Raw genomic sequence first — 25,948 nt, forward strand, 5'->3', positions numbered from 1 at the left:
TGCTCCACGTTTTGTGCGACAGATTCTCAGGCTCTAATGAGGTTAACTGAAAAACCAGTATTTTCTATGAGACATTAGAAGTTTGCCAAAATCCCTTAAGCTGGTCATGAGAGGATGTATGTTGCACTTCAGTCAAACAAATTAATCACTTAGGTTTAAAAATCTGAATTAAATAATTTTTCTCACAACAGTTCACTACTAATCCCACCTGAACTACAACAGCAAATTGCTCAACTGCCTTACAACTATTTTTAAGGACCAGGCTCCCATGCCAAACAGGGCATCCCAAGATGCACTGTAAGAATCTCCCCATGTAACAGTCACAGTACAGAAGGGCACATTCAGAGCAGAGCGTCTCCCACTGGAGTAGAGAAAACTGGGGAATCATACTGTTTCTATCAAGAATTCATGCAGATGATCTGTTGCAATTTTATCATTCCTTTTTTATTTTGGCAAGAACAAAAAAAGCTGTTGTGCAGAGCAGAAACAGAAAAACTTAAAGAGTCTGGGTTTTTGGTGGTGCAGATGCTAGTTCTTAAACACTGGCAGGCACATGTGGCAGCCGACCCTCAGCAGTGGGTGACACTTTTTTGGCTACTGCAAAATTGTGTGGCCACCTGACACCGATATCTCTACCCCACTGACACCTTGGGTCAAGTGGCCAGTGAATGTGGGGATCAGTACATAAACCCTTTCTTCTTAAGGGATAAAAATGAAACCCCCAGCTTGTAAGACCTTCTAAACCCCTCTTCCCCAGCCTGGTTTCAAGGCCAGCCACTTTGCAGAGTGCAGACTCAAGGGGATGAGTCCATCTCTCACTCCATTCACTGATGGTAGAAATTTTAGTCCAGAGTTTTCAAATCCAGCTCATTCAGGTATCTGCTAAACTGAAGTGCAAGAAACTCAGATTTAGAAGTTGCAGTCTTCAGCTCCCCAAACCGTTATGCCATGGCATCTGTTCAGTTCAGATTGAAAAATACAAGTACAGAAACCGTACACACCCCAAGTAGTCTCTTATCACTGCATTAAAACCTGTTTTCACTGCATCTGTGTTTTCCATGTCAAAATACACACCAGTTCCTCCTGAATATATTAATGTATTATTCTTCTTCAAGGACACAGAGCTCATTAGTACTCTGGGAACTGTACAAACCTTTTAAGGAACACTACTTTTGCTGCCCCTACTCCTGAGTTTTACCATTTTACCCACAGTCATTAAATTCTTGCTGTGCATAGGACATCGTACAGCATTAGCTGCCTGCTGTTTACTCAAGCACTTGTGATAAAAACACAGTCACTTTACGTCAAACTACGTTAGACTGGTTAAAAAAAAAGCACAAAATTAGAAAGAAAAAAAATGTTCCCAGAGCCAAGTTCCAAGTGCACCAGCTTAATGCCACTGGCTGAAGTTTTGATCTAAGTTATGACTGCAACAGCTAAGACTAAAAACAGCAAGGCAGGCTTCTCCAAGTTGAGTCACCATCCCGGGAATTATTTAGAAGATGTGTAGATGTGGCACTGGTGGACATGGTTTAGTGGTGGCCTTGGCAGTGCTGGGTTAACCATTGGCCTCCATGATCTTAAAGGTCTTTTCAGTCCCAAATGATTCTATGATTCTCTGTTTATCTGAAGCATTCGATAAGCTCCTGTTTACAGGCTGTTCCCATTGCTTGCTCTCAACAGTGAGTTCTCCAGCAGCTGTTTAGCTTTGACACACTTGGACATGCAAAAAAAAGTTGACAAAAAGCCAGAGGAAGTCCAAACAGCGCAACACCTTGCAGAGAATCTGGACAGAAAGCTTCAGGTTGCCTTTGACCTCTTCTGTACCACTACAAATGCATTTTCTAGGTTCAAAATACAGTTCCTATTTAAACAGAAAACTGAGGAGAAAAACATCCAAATAACAGTTGGTAAACACTTCTACCTGAAGCCTAAGAGCATGCTATCCTGGGCATGGGGGGCAAAGTCAGGCACTGTGGGCTTGATAAACAGTGAGCAAGTGTTTCCATAGGAAAACCGTAACACAACACAAAGCGTTAACCAGAACATCCTCCTAAGCACAAGTGAAATCACTTACTTCATCGGACCCAGTACGCGGCTGTGCCTGCGCTACAAACGCTGCTGAACCCGAAAGCAGGGAGAGCAAACCGCACCTACCATCACACAGGCGGGCAACAACCCCACTGAGACAGCTCACTGGGAAAGGCTGGACAACCAGTCAAGCCTGTCCTCTGCTCCAAAGCCAACGCAGAGCGGCGGCAGCAGAGACAGAAGCAACAAGCCAGCAGCGGCAGCCAACTTCCGTAGGACAAGGACGTGCCCCGGCTCCACAGCCGCCTTCAGCCAGCCCAGCCCGCCGCAGCCGCCCCCCGCAGCCGGGAGGGCCGGGGTACCCGGGCACCCCGCTCGCTGCCCCCTCGGCCGGCAAAGCCCAGCTCGGACAGAGGCGGGGAAAGGGGGGTGGGTGGGGGGTGTCACCATAAGGACCAGAAAAGGGGTGATGCAAGCACGCGCCCCCGAGGGGGCTGCCAGGTCCACGGAGGGGGGTGGGTGGGTGGGTGGGTGGCTGGGTAGGTAGGTAGGTAGGTAGGTAGGTGGGTGGGTAGGTAGGTAGGTAGGTGGGTGGGTAGGTAGGTGGGTGGGTGGGTGGAACGGAGGGAGCCTCCCTTACCTGCCGCGATACTGCTCTGCTACCACCGCCGCGTCCCAACCACCGCCCGTCTGCTGCCGCGGGGCGGATTTATAGCCCGCGCCCCGCCCGCCGGGCGGCGCTGCCCGCTGCCGCCGCCGCCGCCGCCTCCCCGCCGGGAGCACGGGGCGGGCCGCCTCCCGTTTCGGGGCTCCGCCTCGCTGTCGCCGCGCCCCACGGCTCCCCCAGTCGCCCGCAGGCTTTTACGGCGGCTGCAGCGTGGATGCCCGGTCTGCACGGGGTCTCTGAATATCAGCGAGGAACAGCCGCCAGCCCAGGTCCCCCTTTCATCCAGGTCGCGCAGCCCGGCTGGGGGGACACTCACCCCTGGCATCCCCTTCCTGGGCGAGCCCTGGGAGCATTGAGCGGCCGAGACCGGCCACCCTGCTTCCCGAAGCGTTACCGGGCCGATAACAAGGGGTTTCGCCCCAGTTCGGTGGGGAGAGGCCAGCGTGTGCAAAGGGGTTTGCCCTAGGACCGAAAGAGCAGCACTCTTGGGAAAAGCTGAGCAAAGGATCACGACAGCAGGGTCCTGGCACAGGTGGTCAAAATTGTGCAGATGTATGCACTGCTGCAGAAAAATAAGGCTATTTACCAGATCCTGAATTGCGAAATTGTACACTCATATATTAACGTGACCACTAGGAAAGAATTCTGATTGCAGTAGAAAGAAAATGCCTTCGCACATTTCTGATGAAGTTCAGAGGGTGCAGCGGGTGCTGCACCATGCTGTGTGAGTTTCCCAGCAAACAGTTCTTTGGCAAGAAGCGCAGCTAATCGTTTATTCCAAAAAGAGGCCCCAGCCTGCTGAGTAAAGAATATCTCTATATACACAGTTCTGCGTGTAGCCACCCGCTAAGGGGACGGTTAAACTGTGACAGCCTGAGCTGCTTTTTCTGTGGCTTTTCCATAAAACACGCCCATGTGTGTGATTTCACTCAACAACCTCACTTTTACGGCAGCTTACTGTGACCCAAATGATGAAATCCACAGCATGTTTTCATTCTCCCTTATGCAGTGGCCTGAAGAGGAAATCAGAAATTCCTGAAACTCTGAAACTGTTCCTCTGTTTTCTCAGCTATACAATAAGTTTATTAAGTCTAGTCTATAAAAGCTTGCTGCTGTTCAGATGCATACTAGCTTCTCTCGTCCTAACCCAGCTTCTGCACCTGAGTCAGAAAGTGCTGCCTTTGGAAAAAGAACCCTGGAAGCCTGGTTCCCTTTTCACCATGAAATAACGGGAGACCATGTTGTGTAGCAATAACTATTACGAAGTGTAGAATAAAGGAAATTTCTTATCATGTTTTCTTGCTTCTGATTAGTTAATGTCTGGAAGGATGAAAAGTATTGCTAAAACAACACAAGAGAAGCATTTGTCATTCTAAGACAATGCTGCTCTGTGTGTGCTTTGTTTTTTGAATCATTATTGTCTGACCTTTTTCATACTCATTTTAAACTGTGTGGCCAGGTAACCAATGAAACCGTCACAACTAATTTCATTTCCAACTGATCCTATTTTGAAGTCATATCTTCAAAACTGTGTCATCAGATCACTGGCTTGCTATGTTTGTTGTGGAAGATCTGTCTAGCTCAGTGTACCGGAGTTATGGAATGAGTGCAAGCACTAGAACCAGAGGATGGGCTTGACTAATTTTCCAGCAGATTAATCCTTCCTTCATCTGGTCATGAAACAAAATCCTAGCTCAGAAACATTCAGTCCTTCAGAAAACAGATCTGGGTCAGTGTCTGAACTGTGTGGTTTGGCCCATCCTCAAGCGGTTTTTCAGTCTGCTGTGCTTGGCTGCTTTTTGGGGAAGGGGCTGAAAGCTCCAGAGATTCAAATGGAATGAGCTGTTCCCCGTGCACTAAATTCAGACTTTTGCAGTAAAAACAAATACTGAGTGTGGAATGCACTGGAGAACTGGAATAAAGTGTTTTCTTTTGCTTTGACCTTTGCATTTTGTTTTCTCATTTAGATCACATGCAGTGTTGGACCCTCAAAAATGTTGCAGACAGGCAGGTAGAAGCCCCCAGGAGTCAGTAGCTGCTAGCCCACATGAGTAGGAAAGCCTGGAAATGTATGAATCCAAACGGAGCCTTCATGCACTCAATCACACTTCCTAGCTATTTTGCTAGCTATGACATAGTGATTTACAGCGTCTTTTGAGGGTGATTGGTGGATTGCAAAAGAAAATGAAGTCATTCCAAAAATCCAAGTATTTTACTATGTGAAGATGTAATTGCTAACGTTTGCACTAGAGAGCCAAATCCTGCCATGTGCCAGAAAGGAGCACAGCTGAAAGCTTGGGGAACGTCATTCCCCTCTGCCTGAAAGAGTCTACATGGAAGACAGGTAGGGAAAACAGGAGTTTCAAGTCTTAATTTGCCAGAGTGGCACCGCTGACGCTGCAACAGCCACAGCCTCTGTGAGTTTTCACCCTGTGCTGGGCTGCACGACGGCTCACGCCACACTCCCATAGCAGCTGAGTGGCTCACGTACCAGTATCTGTACGTGTACAGGCGTGTGTACTTTAGGAACCACTTGCTAGGGAGACAAGATAAGCTGCCACCCATGTGGGCCCACTGGAAATCTAAGGAGTGCTTCCACTGTAAATATTATTTTATTTAATAAACCAGCTCTATGCAGCTGGCATGCACTTGTCCTTTTCAGAAGAGCATCTCTACAGGGGGTGGCTGCCCAGCCACAGACGTCCATTCCTCTACCAGCGAATGGGCTGTTCAAATGAACCTGAAAGCACAAACCCTCTCCAGTGCTCTCTGTGGCTTTCATTTGAGATCACAACATAGGTCTCAGAGATTTTTAAGAGTGAAGTAAACAAGTACGTGATTTATTCTTTCATTTTGTTTTACTAAACTGGGTTATTGTGGGTATGCACACACACAAAGACACATTGGCACTGATAAGGGAAATGGCATACTTTCATGCTAGAGAAAGATTGATCATACGTGCTGAGCAGAAACCTGCCTATTTGTTCCAATACCTGGAAGTAACAATATTTCAGCATTTGAATAGGACTTCAAAACCATTAACTAATCAATGCTTATAAGGCTCCGGTGGAGAGAGGGTCGTGCAAATGAAGAATCACCAGAGCAGAGACTTGATCCAAAGGCCACTGAAGAGTAGCGATTCCATCTATTTCAGTGCTATGGAAACAGATTTTAATTACAAGACTGTTCTCTCCTTTGACATTATATTTCTTGCCATGCCAGCATTAAGAGAGGAAATATCAGTTGTGCTGCAGCAGCAAAGAAGGAAAAAGAATTGAATAAAGTAGGAGTGCAGCATTATTTTTTGCAAAAAACTTGCATTTCTTTAGAAAGATTTCTGCACACTGTTTACATTTAAGCAGTGGTAATATTATTAGTCATTGCAGAAGTTAACTGGGTGTTCCCTTTTTCTTACTAACAATACAGCAGGGATAATTTTGGATTAAGTTACATGTTTTATGAAAAATATACTTGATGTTTGCTGACTCATGTCAAAAGAATTCCCTCTGTGACCCATCTACTATCACACCCCATCCACTGGGAATTTTATTCTACTACAGCCTTTTGTTGTTGCCTTTGGATCCCTTGATGATGCTGACATGTAGCCATATGGATTGGTTATCCCTCCAAAAATTATCCAATGCAGCTTTGAACCAAGGGCAATGACCTCAATAAAAATATAAATAAATAACACCACAGGCTGCAGATTCACATGCCCTTGTCAGAGATTTGCCTGATATTATTCATATCCCCACATAAGTACTAATTTCCAGTTTGGAAACTGCTTTTGGCAAGTTTATCTGCTTCAGCAAAAGCATAGATGTGGGGTGAGTCATTTCGTTGGTCTTGCAATACAAACTTCCTGCCATTTGCAAAGGAAGTAGACTTGTTTAATGTATTTTGGAAGACCAGGGTTCATCTGTAAGTTCATTTGATGGATGGAGGGGATGAGGGTTTGCTTTTGTTTTGCTTTGTTTTGTTTTGAATAGGTATGTCCCTTCAGGAGGATTTTGGTGGAGTGTTTTACCAAGGGGAACATTTCTGTAGGAAGTTCTGGGGTGGAATCTTTGAGCTAAATCCACAGCAGGACTGAGCTGTGGAGCGACAGGGCTGCCTGGCCCCGCATTCGCCGCTCAGGCTTTCACTCTAATGCACGCAGACAACTAAGTGCCGGAGAACTGGGTTTCTGAGAAGTCAACGTGATGAGTGGTAAATGTTAAAGCTAGCCAAGAGAAAAAGCCAAGAGAGACAAGGACTAAAATAGATTTTACGTTTATTTCCACATAAGGTTTTTGACTGAGAGTTCTCTCTGAGAGACGAATACCTATGGTCAGCAAGTGCTTTCTCTGGTACCACTTCACAGTCTGTAACCCACAGACAGTGCAGGCATCTGAGGGACTTGCGTTTAGATACTGTGCTTAGTCAGCTGCGTTTGAGCACAGGTCTTCTGCTTACCAGGAAAAAGTCTTAACCACAGTTTACAGGGTCATTATATACCCATTGCACATTTGCTTGCATTTCTCCTGTGGAGCTAATGCACTTTGTAAAAACAATGGCAGTTCATCAATCCAGGCAGGAAAAAGGAAGAATTTGGTTCTACAGCTCACAGATGTCATTGTGAAGGCGGAGAGATAGTAGTTTCACATCCCTGCTACAGCTGGAAGGGGAATTGGGACTGGCCATATACTTCCACTGCTCCTCCAAACAGAAAAGACTCACATTATAATATCTAGATTAAAACCTGTCTCGCGCACCAAGAACTCACAAAGAGAGCCATCATTTTCAAAGCTGTCTTTTGTGCAAAGATTAAGCCATCAGGGACTCTCTGAAACTTGCATGGAGTAAGACAGAAGGGAAGAATTCCCAACTGGGGTTACAGTTAAGATCTAGAGCAATTCCTCTTCCAAGGGTGACAGTGGTTTCACACACATCAGGTGGCAAAGCGCTTCCTGATTTGGTGGCAGCCCAACAGGGGTTTTGAAGATCTCAGTGGCATCTGCATTTCGAATTAAGGAGGTTCAGGTGAATTCAGCTTGCACATTCATAACAACCAAAGTGCAATGACTACCGCTAATTATCTGTCCTGATGTAGTTGCAATTTATCCACTCAGAGGGGTTCTTTGTGTTTCGCTCCTTTGTCACCTGCCTGCCGCTGGGCAGAGGAAGCAGTACAGTACACCATGGCTCATGAAGATCCCCGTAATTGCTAATGGCCCCAGCACGATGTGTGTGTCTTGTTTGCCCAATGATTGAAACAGAAAGCTATTTGGGGCTGCTGGGAGATCAAAGAATTAGCTTTATAGGTATCTGATAGCCCCCTGCATAAGTTTATTTAGTCCTTCTGGAGGAACGTTGCACTCTTCAGACCTGTCCACCTGTTAAACACACACGTACACACCTGTATGTACAATCATATAGAGCTTGTTTCCTTAGGGATCTATACTAAAAATACAGATAAATACAATAAGTTCCCTTACAGATGTAGCTCTACTGAGCTGGCATGAGATATTACTCTTTTTTTTATTCATGTTGATTTTTTTCATAGTCAGCTATGAGCAGGCAAGGAAGTAGAGAGACCTGTTTTAACTGTGAACGGGAAGCAGTGCCATAAGCCTACACAGCAGTCAGAGGCAAGAGAAATGGAGCCCTGAAAGACTGTAAACTAGGGGGGATTTTCCTCAACTGTCTCAGAGGTAGGTGGTCTTCTCCATCCCATTCCTGACAGGAAACTTTACGTTTATTGGAAAGGGTTTACTCTGGCTAAAGACAGCCAGTTAGCAAGTACTGCCTTCAGCATTAACAACTATCCTTTGACATTTCTTTTCTTTCCAAAATGACCCACAAGAAGACAGGCCTCACACAGGTCATTGATTCAGTTTCTGAAGCACTGGATGAGTAAAGAACTTAGCAGAACCCAACTGATGCTCACAGGTGCTCATCTACAACTTCTTGCATTTATAATCCTCCCTCAGTCTGCCTGGCCAACACCTTGGGGTGTCAGGGCTCTCCATCCCCATTCACTAAGTGGGGAGAATCTGACCAGCAATTGCAACCGCTTTTGTCTGCTGCAAATTCAATGCAAGTTTAAAGAAGCACTTTTATAAAAGCTTGTAGTTTATACAAACTTTCATAAAAGCTGCTTTCACATACTAGAAAACGAGGATTCTATATACTTGAGCATTATGAGGAAAACCCTTCTTACATCCACCCTAGAGGCACAGCATGAGGGAGTTCAAACAGAACTCATTTGGGGCCTGCACAAGCAACTTGAAGGAGACTTTAAGTCATTTATGTCAAACAGACTTTGCAGCAACCTGTTCTTTAGCAAAAAGGTATGACCAAGGAGGTGCTGGCTATGAGTGTGTGCTCTGATAAATTATGCCATTCGAAGCAAGAGATCACAGGACTTTGAAGCCACCAGAAAATCTCCTGTTTCCACTTTGTTGCGGGTCACATCAGCTGATATGCCTGCAACTCCTGTGCCGACCAGGGAAGAAGGCACCAAAGGCAATTTGGCATCTTTTTGATTCTCTGTGGTCACTATTTGTCTGAACAGAATTGCTCCAAAACTGAAGTTCAGGTGTCTCACTCTCTCCCTTTAGTCCCTATCTTTAGTTATTTTTTATTATATCTTTATATATATTCTTATCTATATTATTATCTTTAGTTATTTTTAAAGAAGTTCCTCTACCAGCTAGAAATCTGGGAAGAATGTCCCTCCTCATCACCTCCTTCTCCCACTCGCTCTGGCTGAGGCGTTGCCACACACTCAACTACATAGCCACAGGTGCATGCGTGTGTACCAGAATCTTTCCCATTCCCTTTTTCACAGCCTTTCTGAAGGAACATCCAAGTCACATCTCAGCTGAACTTTTGAACCCCCCAAGGCTGAGAAAGCTTGAATACAAGCAAAAACATGCTGGTGGGTGCCTATCGGTTTGAAGAACAGCTAAGCAACTACAAGTCAGAACTCTGTCTTCACTTATGTCTGATAAAGAAGAGCTGGTAAAAGGCCTGATCGTTGTCTAATCTTCCTAATGTAGTAATGTTGTATGTGCTCTGCTTGAAAATGCACTTAAAAGTATATGTCCTTTTGCCCTGAGCACACATTTACATAGCAATAACACAGCCAAGCAATTAACTAAAAGAAAGTCTGGTTCTGCAAGACCCTAAATGACATGTATCAGTTGCAATCAGTTAGACGACTACAGTTTTTTAAAGATTTTTTTTGTTATAAATCCTGCTCTTACAGCTTTGAACCCAAAGTTAAAGAAGCACAAAGTAATTTTGCGCATTGGCACTGTGTACTCAGGGCTGACCACTCCAACAGGCCTGGGACCACCTGGGACCACGTTCATGGTCTTGTGCTCCTGTGCATAAAATACAAACACCTATCAAACATATACCTCAGATTTCTCCCCTGTCTTGTGTTGAGGCAGAGAAGATGGATGTTGGCTCACTTCTTACAGAAGTTTTAAAGAGGCTGCCACAGAGGAGACTGGACACTAACAGCAGGTTTTGATTGCAGTCCGCTTCAGGGGTCACTTTAGGCATCATTTGACAAAGACCTGGAGTGCCGCCTTAGGACAAAGTAATGGAGGGAGTAGGGGACAGGAGAAGAGAGCAATAGGTAAGCTGACTGCAGCTCTTGCAGCAAAACTAGATGTGCTCTTTTTGCCAGCCATTTCTAAACAGTTGCTCAGAATCAAACAACCAGCTCTAAATCAGCAGTTCATTCATTTAGTAGCTCTAAAGGCTGCTCCCTATTAAACAAGACATGGTAAATCTGTTTCAGATTAGCAAATCAAATGAGTCACAAAAAAAATCCCACTTTGGTGTTAAGTTTTGGCCTTTATGAGCAGCATCTCAAACAGATGCCGTGTCCATACTGCTAAATATAAAAGGGCCAAAACCCGGTTTCTGGCCCCAACACTAAGTGGCATGGCCCAGCGTGGGCTTCATGTCCGGACCAGCCCTCTGCGGCCAACTGACCCCACACACATCGTATGGCACTTGGCCCTGGCTCTCTTCTGTGCTGCAAGTGGTGTCCCTATGGTCCTAAGACATGATCATTATTTTTTTTTATGTGTTTTTGAGTTCAAAGGCTCTGAAATAATCTAAGGGCAGTGTTGCAACCCACAGGAGTGATGTCTTTATGGCATGAAGCTGAAGGGCTGTGTTGCATACCCCAGGGTATGCATGAGGCCATATGAATGTGCCGAGCGTGATGGGACAGCCTTGGGGGACTGTGTAGGCTGGAGCTTGGTCTTTTCCATACTGCCTGTTGACAGCTCCAGGGAAGAGGCCAGATCAGAGCCAAGGAGCAAAATAGCAATTAAGTGTGTGGGCAGTCAAGGGTGTGGGTGTAGAGCTCACAGCCTGTCCCCTTTTAGCCTACACATACCCAGAGGAATGGAGCAGGCTCCTCTTGAGGTTTTATCATCATGTGCATCCAGCTGGAATTAGAGACTGAACAGAGGACAGCCCTCACAAACATCTGAAGCCCTGAGTGCTCCTCAAGAACTTCTCACTAATGAGGAATTGCAGCAGGTGAAGCACCACCTCTGCTGGCAACCTCTGGGTAGGTGGAAAACACTGGGAAATTTCAACAGCATTTCAGCTTCTGTCTGCCTGAAATTTGGTGCCAAAAGGAAGACAGTAGTCTCATTTCTCACAGCAGCTGAAGTTTTTGAAGTGTTAAACAGCTTTCAGTTAACTCAAGAGCAACTCCGAAAAAAATTACAACAAATATACAGAGACTTCCATAAAGAAAACATAACTATTGATTTTTTTTTCAGAAAGAAAAAGCAAAAAGAAAGTGAAGGAGTTCTCAAGATACCACAGAATAGAGAGAGAACAACTACAATCCAAATCTTAGCGCTGAGAAAACTTACTCAGCCTAAGGTGAAAAGAAGGAGAGAGGCTCTATGCTGTAGGAATCATCCAGCTAGTGAAACCAGCAGAGATGAGTGATTGCCAAGTTGATGTCTATCATCTGCAAAACACCATCTCAAGTAGTGGAGGTTCCTGACAATTAGAAAAGGGCTGCTGATTGAAAGACCAGCTATGTGAATGAAGAGCGTGGTGTATATTATACACCTTGTCTCTGGTAACATTTTTTACACCATCACCCACAGTATTCTTATTTTCAAGTTGAGAAAGTATAGAACGCGTGAGTATGGCTTGAAAAATGGCTGCACTGCCAGTGCTAAGGTGTGTAATAATCAGTGGCTTAATATCCAGCTGAAGGCCGGTAACAAGTGGAGTGCCACAGAGGTCCAACATTATTCAATGTCTTCATCAGTGATTTGGATAAGACCAGGGGTTGCACCCTGCAGCAAATTCAAGATGATGCTCAGTGAGGGAAAGTGATTGATATACCAAGTGACAAAGCTTTAACCCAGAAGGACTTTGAGAAACATGAGATTTGTGCCAACAAGAACTTCTGAAATTCAGCAAGAAGTGCAGAGTTCTGTGCCTGGGGTGGAATAACCCCACACATTAGCACAGGTGGGGAAATGTACAGCAGAGACTTGATGAAAGGGAATCTTGGGTGTGTGGTTGATGCCAGAATGAGTAAAAGGCAATAGTCTGCCCTCATTACAGGTAGTACAAATTGCACATTGAGTTACATCAGGGGAAGCATGCCCAGCAGATCCAGCGAAATTATCATCTCCTTTACTCATCCCTGGTGAGACCAGTTTTGGACCTACCAGCATGTCAAGAACCTTAAAAAAGCTCATCAAATTGCTGCAAATATATTTAGAGGGGTAAAGCACGTGACCTTCAAGAAGAAAGTAAGGGAGCTGGGCTTGTTTAGTCTTGGCAGCAGGAGACTCTGGGGTGGTCTAACAGCAGCCTACATCTATTTGAAAGGAAACTGAAGGGATGATGAAACCAAACACCATTCAGAAGTGGCAGAGAACATCATGGGGCAACAGCTACAAGTTGTGGCTTGGGAGGTTGAGATTAGATAGAAGTTTAAGATACTAAATTAAAACTAAGGAAACAAAAGTAAGTTCTGCTCGTTGGAAGGAGCAGGCCCAAAGGAAGGCCAACATAGGAAGGCATAGAGTAGATCACAGCAATATTGGGATTAATACCATAAACCAGAGTGAACAATCAAGGGTGCCAAGACTGCTTAAAAAGCCGAACTCTGGAGGCTTCATCTAACTAGCCAAAATAACCAGTTGCTGGTCTGAAATGCTACAGTGCAGCATGGCCCCTGGATATGGGATGCATGCTTAGAGTTTTAAAAACCCAAGGCAGAAATTAGAGGCCTAGGTTCTGAGTTACTGTAATATTCCAGTTAGCAGTAAATGGAGTTATCCTATGCCCAAAGTGCAGATGGACTTACTGCTTTTCTAAAAAAGGATCAAAGATGTGTCTTGCAAGAACAAATAGAGTTTTGGTAGTAAGAGAGAGGAACAATCTAGGTTTAGCTGTGGGTGTGGAAAATTCTGGGATTTTTTCTACAGGCGACTAGTGCATATGACATTTAATGTCATTGCTAGATTGAACAAACTAGACCCTACCAAAAAAATTCAGAGAATAATTTTCAGATTAAAAAGCAAAGGCAATTTTGGAAGAACAGTGGTCACTGCCAACCCATGTCTTAATGCTGAGAACAAGTATCTAATAGAGCAAACACCCGAGGTTTAATGTGAGCAGGTCAACCTCATTTAAAACCTGCAGACATTGTATTCGATTTTGAACAAAGAGGTGATCAACACTGACAGAGCTACACCGGAGGGTGGGCTTTAGATCAGAAAACATTGAAGAAGGTTATTGGTAGGGGGTGGCTGCACAGCCTATTTCCAGCTGCAGCTGTCACCGTAAAGGGAAGAGCTCATTGGCGAATAGAACTTGATTCAGAGGCACCAGGCCGGCGAGCACCAGTTGGAGCAGGAAGGAATTCAGGTGATTATGCTGAGGACAAGGACATCACAACTGCTGAAGACTCTCAGAGCTGTCTTGGGGGGTATGCAATGAACAGAGATAGCAAAACATCCTAAGGCTTGCCACTTTTACAAAAAGTATAGGCCAAGGAGAGTAAGGAGGAATGACTGAAACCACTGTTAAAAGTTGCTGGGGAAAATGCATCTTAAATGTCTAGTTCTGTTCATTAGTTAGGATGCAGAAGTCCTTCTAGTTTCTATCCTAAGACAGCCTTGTTAGAAGATACAGTACTCAGACATATCATTTCTCTTTACTACATAGCGTACTATGTAGCTGGCAATGCCAGGCAGTGATCACAGCTCTGTGGGCATAAGCTCCCACTTTGTAGTGAAATACACGTGCACACATGCTGCTGCCGCCTCCCGCATCCTCAGCCCAGTGGGCTGATCACCAACAGCATCAAACTCAAAAAGCAGCTTTTCAGAAAGGCTGGGCAGCAAGGTTGTGTTTAGTCCTGTTATCTCATTGAACGCTGTAAGTGTCTGCCAGCATAACTGAGGATTTAATTTAGCTTTTCATCACGCAGTGCTGAGACACAGCATTTATGGGGGCAAGGCCACAGGCAAAGCTTTACAAATGTGGCTAAATATTCGTTAGCATTGGTATTACGTTGCTGGTAGAGCTAAGGTTAGGAACCTTGCTTTGCTGTAGTTTACTAAAAATGAATCTCCAGAGACCGCAGCCAAAACGCTCATTTTTGAAATGGTGAGGACATTCCTTATAGTCTTCTACACAGGGGACCAAGGACAGAGTTTGTGTCTTGAATACTTCAAGGTAATTACAAGTATTGGAGCTAGCACAAATATTAGTACTGTGGGATGAGTAGATGTTGAGTGCATGTAGATACGCTTTGCAGTAAGGCCTGAATGCGGTCATCTGCCCATGCATGGTCTGTGGTGCCGGGCAGCCGCGCAAAAAGGGAGAAACTAACCACCAGGAAACAGCGCCTTGTATCACGAAGCTTTCACTGGGTTGCCTCACCTTTGGAGATGAACACATCAGAGCCACGAGATCAGAGATTTGAGCAGGATGGTTAATACCGACTTCACTCTGGGACAGCCCTATGAACATACTGAAACAAAGTATTTTAAGCTCTGAGGCTCCATATCCGAAAAGACTGCCTGTACAACATTTCGCGTCCCTGAGCAAACTGATAAGGGATGACATGAAGAACATTTGTTACTGAATGTAAGATTTCCTGTTTAGCGTGCTTTCCCTGCTGGAATGCATTTACTGCATACATCACATCATAGGTTAGGTTATTTTCGTCTCAGAAGAAGCTCTTTAAAAATTATCAGAATTTAAAAGAGGACAAAAATCTGTTGGAGTTTTTATGGTCAATTTCCGAACATGATATCTCAAGTCATATTTGGACAGAACTTCAAAGCCATCTTGTCAAAAACTTAAATAAGTCCTGAAAAAATTCCTTAACTGAGAAAGCAAGCCTTGACCATAACCAGTTAACACATTGTGAAAAGCATAAAACTCTGTCTGCAGCAGGATTTAAAACTGTGAATTACAGTAAATTGGGGAACATGCTTTAAAATACATTTATAAAAACATGCTACAGTGTTAACGTAGCATGGCCAAAATCAAAAACCCTTAATGTATTGTTTGTCTACAAAACCATTGGCATATCTGATTTTTCCTACTAGGTTATCACTGTCATTAACTACAAGACACAAAAGCCTACAGAGGCCAAATTTAATCTCACGTTCTATCTGTGGCATTTGATGGAGGCTGGGAGAAGGGACAGGTCTTGCCTGCCCCGGGCAGCTGTGGAGCTGCTTTGCAGCAGTTTATTTTCAATGGTGAAAGGAGTTTTTCTAGTTTCTCTGTCTGTCACTATTAGAAACTCCAGACAAAGGCTGAAAGCAGACTCAAGCTGCCTGAGACCTGTTATTTATTGACCTTTCACCAAGTCAGTGGTTTTAGCTTAACCTCAGTCTCGGTCAAGCCAAAAACTCGCAGCAGACATGAAAGCCAGACCTCAGCCCTTCCTTTTACAGGTGTGACGATTTTCCAGGAAGGGTCCCAAGGACTCCTGGGCTACCTGCATGAGGCCCACCCAGTTCTCATGTACCACCTCTTCATAAGCTCAGCCAAGAGCTCGTGTAATGACAAGCTTGTGTGCTAACTGATCGGGTGATGGAGGGATCTGGTGTATTCTACCCCAAAACCACAAGATCGGTAACCTTGGCTGCTGGAAAGCTGCCCCACAGTGAAGTTAAATCCTTCAGGGCTTTTTCTAGATGACAGAATCCACATCCTTGTCGTGGACCCTCCTTCACACAAATTTGCAAGAGCAGCTTATCAGAATTGCTTGTCTAGGGAAGGTGCTGCAGAAAATGGAGCCTCACCTACATCCCAGTGGCTTCAGAGGAGTGTCTGGCTGTTGGGGACCAGCCACTGTCAGTGCTGCAGAGTAACTTGTACCCCCTGACAGGATGATCACGCAGGGCCAGCAGCATATTAAAAGCCCAAGGGGGAAAAAAACCCAAACAATGTGGCTCATGATAACTGCTGGTACCAAGTGTCCTGGGTTCAGCAGCTGCCAGTGCCTCTTAGAAGTCTGATAAAACAGAACTTTCTTCACCAAAAGGGGAAGTGTCCCTTTTTTTCCAGCAGCTGTAGTGTACTGAATTGGACATTTTTAGAGCCGCATGTCTGCGTGCCCATTGCCAACACCCAGCAGCTATATACTCCAGAGTTTTCCTGGCAAAGTATCAAACCTCCCTGGAATAATCTTAAGGGGCCTCAGTTAGTATGTTCCCTGGTACTGCAGAAGCGCTGAGCCAAGGCACAGGGGTGTGATTCTGAGTCTGCAGATCTGGTAAATATTTAAGGTTAGGATTAGCCACTATTTTTAAACACCTTTTTCTGATAAACGTTCACTCATGCTGTGACAGACAAAGCCCTTCTTGCAGTTAAGTAACAATAATGACTCATTGTTGTCATTGATAGGTATTTCTGTTTAAATACTTAAATCAGTTCCTTAATATGGGAAGTTTGCTTATAAAAGTGAAAAAGGAACGACATATCTATCCTAGCCTGAATGATTGGCCAAAAAACTGAGGTGCTTACAGTTGGGAGGAAAAACTGAACATCATATCAGGCACTTTACTCAATGCTTTTTTTATTTTGGATGGGGACAGATCCCTGTTTTCCTGATCATAAAAGGGAGGGATGTAGTAGCAGGAAGAGGGGGAAAAAACCAACCTGTGTATGTGTGTGGGATCTAGTAGCTGATCTAAAAGTCAACTTTGTGTTCTTCAGACTGTTTCTCACTTAAAGGATAAATGCAAAGGATAGCTGCTGGTTTTGAGGAAGTTTAGCTGCATTTAAGATGGTTTTAAGTCTAGGAAACCCCACTGAGGAAGCAGGTAGCCCAAATGACAAGGGCTTTGGGATCAAGATAGGTGATTATCATTGCACAGTGTAGAGGTAAACCAAGTAACTCTGAAAGCTGAGCATGTCTTTTTCTGTTTATTGGTTTATGCTCAGTTTACTGATGGTGTAAATATTTGCAGAAGAAAAATGGCGTAAACACCACAGGAGACGTGGAGAAGGCAGGCACAGATGTCCTAGAAAATGGGATGTGACCCTGCAAGAGACTAGAAGAAAGGTTTTCTGCCGGCTTCCTATAGAAAGAGGATTAGAGAATCTCAGGTGTTTTCTTGTATTTGTAACCATTTAAGTAGCAAAAGACTTCAAAAAAGATGTACCTAAAGCACTGCAGTGCTGCATAAAAAGGGATTAAAAAATTAAAGATTAGATGAAAATACTACTGGAAGTACTGACTTACTGTATACATTTGAAAAAAACAGGCTGCTAGCCTCAAGGCTCTGAGTAAGAATCAAGGCTTTACCCTATTGACCAGAAACCAGAGTTGGAAAGAAATTCACAGCATTTTCCAAATATTACGCTTTTTCCCCTTATAGTGAGAAGGCTGCCAAGAAGTTTCTAGTGGAAAGAACAAAACCTGTATTTTCATATCAAATTATAGAAAATTAGAGTTTAAGGGGACTTGAAATAGGAATCTGTCTGCCTCTTTGCAAAAAGGATCAAGTAAAGGTAGCCATTCCCTATCAAGTTTTGTTTAACCTGCTTTAAAATCCTCCAGCAACAGAGTTTGGAGGTTCTCTAGGTAATGTCTTCTGAGATAGATTACTTTAAGAAATTGTTTTCTGGGTTTGCTTCCTGTTAGTTCTTTCTCTCCAGAGACTGAGGGCATTTGGAGAACAAATTTTCCTTGTAACATGTAACACTCTTGATAACATTTCCATGTACAGGAAAGCTAGAGGTTTTAGGACTTTCCTTCTCTCTGTGTTTCTGTGGCATTTCTACGGGCTGTCTTCCCCTTTTAGCATTTTGAAAAGCAAAACAAACTTTATTTTTAGAACATTTCCTCATAAATCTTATCCCCCAAAGTGCTTGCCAGGTTCACAGTTCTTCACTCAAGTGTCTCTATTTCCTTTACCTCTTTTCTAACATGCAGGGTCCAGAGCTGGCACTGAAATCTGGAAGTCAAGAGGTGCTGAAGGGTCTCTCCAAAAATGTGTTACTCAAATTCAACGACAGGGTTTACCTCCTGTGTTGGACTTACAGTAGTCTGGCTAGTAAGTCCCAGGGTGACATGAACCCAAGGATCATACTTTTTCGTATTCAGTTTGTAGATCCCATTCTGTGCTATTCCTGCCTTGCAAGCTTCTCTTCTTTTCCTGTTTAGACTATGATTTCTCATTTCTCTGTTTTTAATAAATTAATTAATTTAGGCAATTTCTTCTGTTTAATGAGATCATTTTGAGTGTTGAACCTGCCTGCACAGGTTGGTGCCAGCTGCTCATGTAAACTGGAATTCTTTTTTACAGTGATATAGATCACGAACTGAAAGGGGCTGTTTGATGTGCCATCCCTGTTGGGTAGCAATGACTGCACCCTGCTCTCAGTTGTACCACTGAATTCTGTGGTTACTTCATAGCAGTTCTGTAGACCATATAACCCTGCTTTCCTTATAAGAATGTTATAATGAAGTCTTCCCCAAACTTTATCACAAATGCAATAAATTATGTCAGTCGCTTCCCTGTCATCAGCTGGATGAGTGTGGTGGATTGACCTTGGCTGGTTGCCAGGTGCCTACCAAGCTGCTCTTTCACTCCCCCTTCTTAGTAGGTGAGGGAGAGAAAATGGGTTGAAAAGCTCATGGCTTGAGATAAGAACAGGGAGGTCACTCACCAATTACCATCATGGGCAAAACAGACTCAACTTGGGGAAGATTCATTTAATTTATTGCCAATGAGTAAGAGGACAATGAGCAATAAAAGCAATCACTCACTGATTACCATTATGAACAAAAGGGACCTGACTTAGGGAAGATTAATTTAATTTATTACCAATTAGTATTAGAGTAGAACATTGAGAAATAAAAGCAAAACCAAAAACACCTTCCCCCATCGTCCCTTCTTCCCAGGCTCAGCCTCCTCCTGACTCATCTACCTCCACCCCCTCAGCAGCCCTGGGGAACGAGTTCATCCCACATTGTCTGTCACTCCTTTCTCCTTATGCCCTTCCCCTGTTCCAGCATGGGGTCCCAGCCATGGGACACAGTCCTTCATGAACTGCTTCCGTGTGGGTCCCTTCCACGGGGTGCAGTCCTTCAGGAGTGGGCTGCTCCAGCCTGGGTCCCCCATGGGCCACAGGTCCTGCCAGCAAACCTTCGTGTGTGTGGGCTCCCCTCCATGGCCCACAGCTCCTGCCAGGAGCCTCCCCAATGCGGGCTCTTCACGGGCTGCAGCTTCCTGCGGGCACATCCCCCTGCTCCAGCGTGTCCCCCCCGCCGTGGGCGCCGTGGGCTGGGGGGGAATCTCTGCTCCGGGCCGGGAGCGGCTCCGGCCCCTCCGGCGCTGCCCGGGGGCTGCAGGGCCGCGGCTCCCACATAACCCTACCCATCTCTCCTGCTGGCACAGATACATTTTCCCCCTTGTTACGTATGCTGGCCCGGAGGCGCTACCACCGCCACTGATGGGCTCGGCCTTGGCCCCCGGCAGGTCCATCTGGGAGCAGCTGGAATTTTCCCCATTGGACATGGGGGAAGCTTCTGGCATCTTCTCACAGAAGCCACTCCTGGCAGTACCCCCCACTACCAAAACCTTCCCACGTGAACCCTCTACAATGAGTTACCATGTCAGAGAAGAAGTTAAATTCCCTTAATATGCTTTACTCTTGACAAAACTCTGCTGGCCTCTTCTTAGCATTGTATCATCTTCCAGGTGCTCACAGGCCATTTCATAATTTGTTTCGGTAGCTTTCCACATTCAGCTGTATTCCTTGGATTTGTTCCTCTTCTCCTCTTCCACCTTCTTAAAGGCAGGTAGGACACCCATCCTCCATAAGTCCTCAGGGCTCACCTCGCTGCACTCAGTTTTTTAAAGTTCCCTCTTCTAAGGATTTTTCTGGGGAAAGCAAGTAAACATGAACACACTTGGTGACACACTTGCTGGTCCCAGTTACCCACCTCTGTGTTCCTCTTTTTTCCTAAGGTTTTTCTATGGGCAGTGTTTAGGAGCTGTCTCTTTCTCCAGTCTAGATTGTGCCTGTTCCACATTTGAATTCTGCGCAAGGAGCCAGAGTTTTTGGCACACTCTTGATTGACTTTTGATAACACAGCTCCTGCTTTAACAATCTGCCATTTGTCATAACCATGCAGTTAGCAACAAAAGGTCTCTGTTAAATGTTTAACGTCAGGCACAATCCCAGCAATCAGAGCTGGTAGACTGAGGAGCCCATGCAGCATATGAGGTAGGAAGAAGCCAGAGAAAAAAACAGAAAAAAATGTGGTCTAGGTTCTGTATAAATACAGCTGGATGCTTTATTATCTTTAAAAGTGGAGGATTTCCCTTTGGTAGTAGAAATTGGAAATCTAATGAGTGTGAATATTCCACTTAGTAAAATAAAAATTGCAAATCACAAATATCTTCTGTTGTACTCTCCATAAATATGTTTGGATCAAAAAAAATCAGCAATACCCTAGAATAATTCCATGTAAAAGGAATCAATTACAACAAACCCATTGGTTAGAATTAATTTTCATTAATCTGAAGCAACATTTGTAACAATAGTGACATTTCTTTCTACAGCACTGTTGCTTTACAGGGCAGAATAAAACTGCACTGCAGTCAAGATTCATCTGTTACAAGAAAAGTTTCATAAAGACCATATAATAAAACTTCATTTATAGACAGGTTTTTTTGTTTGGTTAGTAAATTTATTTGGGAGGGATGGGGGCATTTGGTATGTATTGCTCTCTCAATCTGGAAAACAATTATCATAGGTTATCCAAAGAGTATAATAAAAAAGTGGAAAAAATGTTCAGGTTGTTTTGAGGTGATCTGAAGAAGCCTTTTAAGGTTGCAGCTTGCCTAATAAGTGTGGTACTGATAACCAGTAAGTAACAGAAAATAAAATCCTCAAATCAAAGCTAAGGTGAAGTGAAAGGTCTTTACATTCTTAAAAACAGGGTGCCAGTGAAGAGTGGAAGCACTTCACATAAAACTTCATTTTGGGGGAATCAGTGGTGTAAATAGTGCACAGTTCATAACAGCATTTTGTGTTTGTATCACTAAATTGTGCAACCGAGGAAGGATTCAGCAACTGATGGCCACCTATACTGCCCAAGAAAAAGCAGAATGCCCTTTAGGATGGTAATATTCCTTAATCAAGTCTTGTTTAAATGAACTCTCTTCCCAAAGGGATAAGATTTGGGTGACTGTTTCAGGGCATCGTATTAAAGTGCTTTGTTTATTGAACGCTTTTGAAACAGCTTGGACCAAAATGCATTTCTGCTTCACAAAATGTATCTGGACCAGTTCCGTTACCCTCCCACTTGCTGAAGCCCACAGGACTAAATGGGTGTAACAAAAGAATTTGGCCATTGACCTGCAACTCCAGTGACTCATACTGGATCACGTAAAACTGTCTTTCTGTTAGAGACTGTAACAGAGGGCTGCTGCTAATGTTGAGCTTCCCTGCTACCACACAGCATGTGGGAGGCTTCAGGGGCAGAGACCTTTCCAGCAGATCACAGAATCACAGATAATGGTGGAAGCTAGCAGGGATCTCTGGAGGTCATCTGGTCCAACCCCCTTGCTCAAGCAGGGCCAGCTAGAGCCAGTTGCCCAGGACCATGTCTAGGTGTTTTTTGGAAATCTCTAAGGAGGGAGACTGCACCTCCCTGGGCAACCTGTGCCCGTGCTCAGACACATCCACAGTAAAGAAGAATTGTTTCCTGATGTTCAGTTGAAATCTTCTGTCTTTTCAGTTTGTGCCCATTGCCTCTGGTCCTGTCAGATTCACTGCAGAGCTGAGGGAAGGATGAGAAGTGGTCTGGCTTGGAGACAAGGCAGGCTGTGTTGTATCACCAGCTGACTTCTCTTCCAGACCCAATATTCAGACATCATACTTCTAGATTTTACCCTATGACAGTCCTTGCTTATGGGGCTGGAAAGCCCGTGGGAGTTTTGATCAGAGGGTCTCCAGTTCCATGAAGCTGGCTTGGTATGGAGCTGGCTGGTTGTTCAGATCCCCATCTTTGCAGGTGCTGTCCACAGTGCAGACAGACAGAAAAGTCCCTATCTGGGCACTTGCACTGGGGTCCCTCGGTGATGTTGCACCCCTGAGCCTGTTTTCCCTGCGCAAGCCTGACCATATGCTCCAGCAGATGAGCTGTTCTGCTGCGGGCAGGGAGGAAGGGGAGGGGTGTCTCAAGTGAAATCTATCCATGTTTGCCTGCCTGGGCTTTTGTACCATTCTCATCTCCTTGTTTCTCTTTTAAATCCTCTCACCTGGGATGTGTGGAAGCATCGTAATTCTCCATTCACGGGAGCAGAGAATATTGCATGGCCCCATGCATTTTATTTTCGGATATGAGGGTTGCATTACATATGAGGATTGCCTAATCCAACACATCACCCAGCCAAATTGGCCAACCATGTTACTGGAGGCTTTTCTTACTTTGCTCAACCAGTGAGCTAAATGCTTTCTCTCCCTGGAAAATTTATCAAGATACATTGTTTCAGAGAAAATGTTTTGGAAGCATCACCTCAAGTGGGGATTAAACTTCCTTTAACTAGGGTAATCTGGAACTGGAAAGCTGCACAGACATCCGAGAGAGCCTGGTGACATGTGGAAGTGTAAAGGTGAGACTGACTCATAAAAATGCACTCGGGGCCGTTTTACAACAGTAATCACAATGTATCTGATCCAAAACACAGCAGGATTTGCTTGCCCTCGGGGATCATTGTGTATGTACAGAGGAAAAAAAGGGCTTACATCTTTCAACACAAAATATTTCAGTATAAATAGCTCACAGGAACGCAGCTAATCTCTAAGGCCTTCTGTCAAACAGCTGCAGAAGAGGGAGGAGAAGAAAAACTTTGGGTGAAGGGCATCTTCAACATGCAGGGTGGGCTTTTCTGTAGCCTAAAAACCTCATGCGCAGTGCTTGGTTTCTGCATCTGAAAACCATGAGGGGTAATTACTTTAAGCAGGACAGCCTCTAAGAAACTAGGGACTGTGTCGTCTTTGTCCCCAAGTTGAGAGGACTGTAGAATAACCTCTGCACAGTTTGATCTCCCACCTGTGCTCTGGGGTTATGCCTGTCCTGTTAAATAAAAACAATCCAGGGAAGAGACTGAGACAATGAACATCTGACTGCCCACGTTGCAAAACTGCATCTTCTTGCCCCAGGATCTGTTTTGGACTGATCCAGCCAGCTGTGCCGAAGACAAAATCCCGACATGGTGCAGGTGACACCTCCTCTGGGCAGCCTTCCCCACTGGCAGTGACGGTGAGACTGAACCAGATGCCTTACAGTGCCTTTATCATCATTCCCACTGTCTTCAAACACACAGGCTCTTGTGCTTTCCCCTACGTATGTGCCCTCAGCTTCATATTATAAAATCACCAGCCTGGTGGGCCTTGTGATAGGAGCCAAGGGTCACTTCCTAGGGTGGATGAGTGTTTAGTGGTGTAAATACAGCCCCACAGGGTGATGTGGCTGGTTGCCTGTTACTTGGACTACTTTTCAGTGGAACTACAGCATTTTAAGGGCAGAAAGACAAACTATCAATCAGCTTGTCCATCTGCTATCAGCCACAGAAGGTTGTCTAGGAGGGATGCAAGGAAGAAGGTTGTCTAGAAGTCAAGCAAGGGCAGGCAGGTAGTGTGGGCTTTGTGTGTACACACCTTTGAGGTGCACAGCCTTTTAAGAACAGCCTAAAATTTCCATTCAAGCATAAATTTAAAATTATGAAAAGCATCTAAGCACAAATTTGTGAGCTAACCTCATAAAGGCCTTCCTTATGTGCTAGGCTGAGAGGGTCTACGGATCTGGTGCTAGGTCCTCGGGTTACTCAAACCAGGTGACCACAAAACCTCAGAGGATTGACCTTCTGATTTCCAAATATTTGTGAGAACAGTAATGGAAAACAGGGCACAGATTTCCAAAGGCACAGGGGAAAATGGGGAACACACCAGATTTCCTTTTTTTTTTTTTTCCTTAATTGCTAGGTACACGTGCAGAACACATGTTTTCCTTAGCTTTGCTTCAAGACACTTTAATTGGCAACATTTTACCCTGGGAAGAAGAGCTGACAAAGGGTTTGAAAATACCCTTTTCCATGGATGCCTTAGCTGGTGGTATAGATACTGAGTAGGTAAGTAGTGCAATGGCACAGTGGCTCTGAGGTCTCAGCATTTGTTGGTGTAAAGACAAAGTGGGGGGCACCCCTGGCAATCAGGTGGATCAGTAGTCTCAGTGCTTTCCTTCCACTGGGACTGTCACTGCTCCATGCAACGCAAGGGAGCCAAGCCCATTCCTGAGGTGGGCAGCAATGGAAGATGTTCTCATTCAGCTCCCGTAGCGATCCAGTGGTGTGCCAGCTGCAAGCGAGCCAAATTGCTCGAAAGAGTTACAATACTGTGAAAGACAGTTTCTGCCAGTTTAGTTTGTCTCTGGTTGATATGCACACACTCTGCTGCTACAAAAAAAGAGATAAGGGAGCAGGTTCCTTCATTCCGCCACACTGGCAAGAGGTTGGCCTCCCTGCAGTTGGGCTCTCTGCAAAAGAGCCGGTCCTCCCTGACAATGGTGGTGGGCAGGGGTGCCCACATGTAAGGAAAGGCCAGGAGTGGCTTGTTAGCCTGTTTACCATTTCAGCTGCACAGGGACAAAGACTGCTCTATGTACAGCAGAAATATTGTGGAAAGTAACTGCCTGTAACTACCCACTGAGATATGCTCTACTTTTAGTTGAATCCCAGTGTTTTCTCCATTAAAAACATGATGCTCCATGGTAGGACACTGTGTTCAACTCCAGTATTGAACACAAGGCAGCAAAAGTGCATTGCATTGTGCAGTGAGAGGTGACCCTGCAACAAAACGAACCACTCTCAGAGGACCTGTGGCCAGGCCTCAGGAATGCCAAGCCCTAGGCTTTACATACGGAGTCCTCACAATGAAATTAAGATAAGATTTCCTAAACAGTGCATAAACATGAGCTCAAAATGCAGAACAAGGACTGCCTACCCAACAGGAAACACGAGGTGTGAGGTGCAGGGGCTTGTGCACTGCTGTCCTACTTTGGTTTTACGTGTCTGAAGCAGAAGAGGAATGGAATTATCACTGTCTGCTGCGGATGAAGACCTTATCCTGGAGAGCCAGGTGACTGCTTTATATGGGCTGTCCTGCTGGATCCAGGCACCTTGTACTCTTGGCTGTCCCATGACCCACTTCAAGAGGAGCACTGGAAGAGTGGCCCGTTCAAAAGTGTCTCACTTATTTTAGGGTACTTTCCAGACATGTAGAGGATGTGCTATACAAAAGGTGTTCCCATATAAAAGATGCTTGCCATTATTCATGATATATCAGCATTCCTGGTGCAAGCAAGAATTGTGCAGAAGAGTTTTGAAACTGTTGAAGACAGTTTCTGCCTGCATATCCCATTTTTCTTTCCACTGTGGCCCAAACTGAACTTGGGGTATCCCTCTGCCTGCTTAGTTTCTAGATCCCAGGAATGTGTCTTCCCTTGCTGTGGCAATTATCAAGGCTCACAGTTCACTAGGTGCACTGGGCTCTAGGGATCTATGTTGGTTGAGCAAAGTGAAGAAATATAGGGTTTCTAGGCTTTGGCTGGTGGTTTTACATCTCTTTCAGATCTTCTTGCTGGACTCTGCTGTCCTCCCCTTCCCTCCCCTGCCATCCTGGCTATCAGTGGCTGCCAACCATGCTGCAGGC

At 44.9% G+C, this 25,948-nt stretch overlaps 1 protein-coding gene across 2 annotated transcripts in view; it reads right to left on the reverse strand.

Annotated features, from left to right (window-relative positions):
- Positions 1 to 25,948, reverse strand: part of NDRG1 (N-myc downstream regulated 1) — a 74,509-nt gene that overhangs the window by 37,286 nt on the left and 11,275 nt on the right. Inside the window, exon 1 of one of the 2 annotated variants that reach the window (XM_037382301.1) lies at positions 2,672 to 2,787. The exons of the other annotated variant lie outside the window; for it this stretch is intronic. The gene's annotated coding sequence lies outside the window, so the exon portion shown is untranslated. Of the gene's footprint in view, positions 1 to 2,671; positions 2,788 to 25,948 lie in introns of those variants that run through there. 2 annotated transcript variants of the gene reach the window in all.

Source organism: Falco rusticolus, chromosome 3 (genome assembly GCF_015220075.1).
Source record: "Falco rusticolus isolate bFalRus1 chromosome 3, bFalRus1.pri, whole genome shotgun sequence".
Classification (NCBI taxonomy): Eukaryota; Metazoa; Chordata; class Aves; order Falconiformes; family Falconidae; genus Falco; species Falco rusticolus.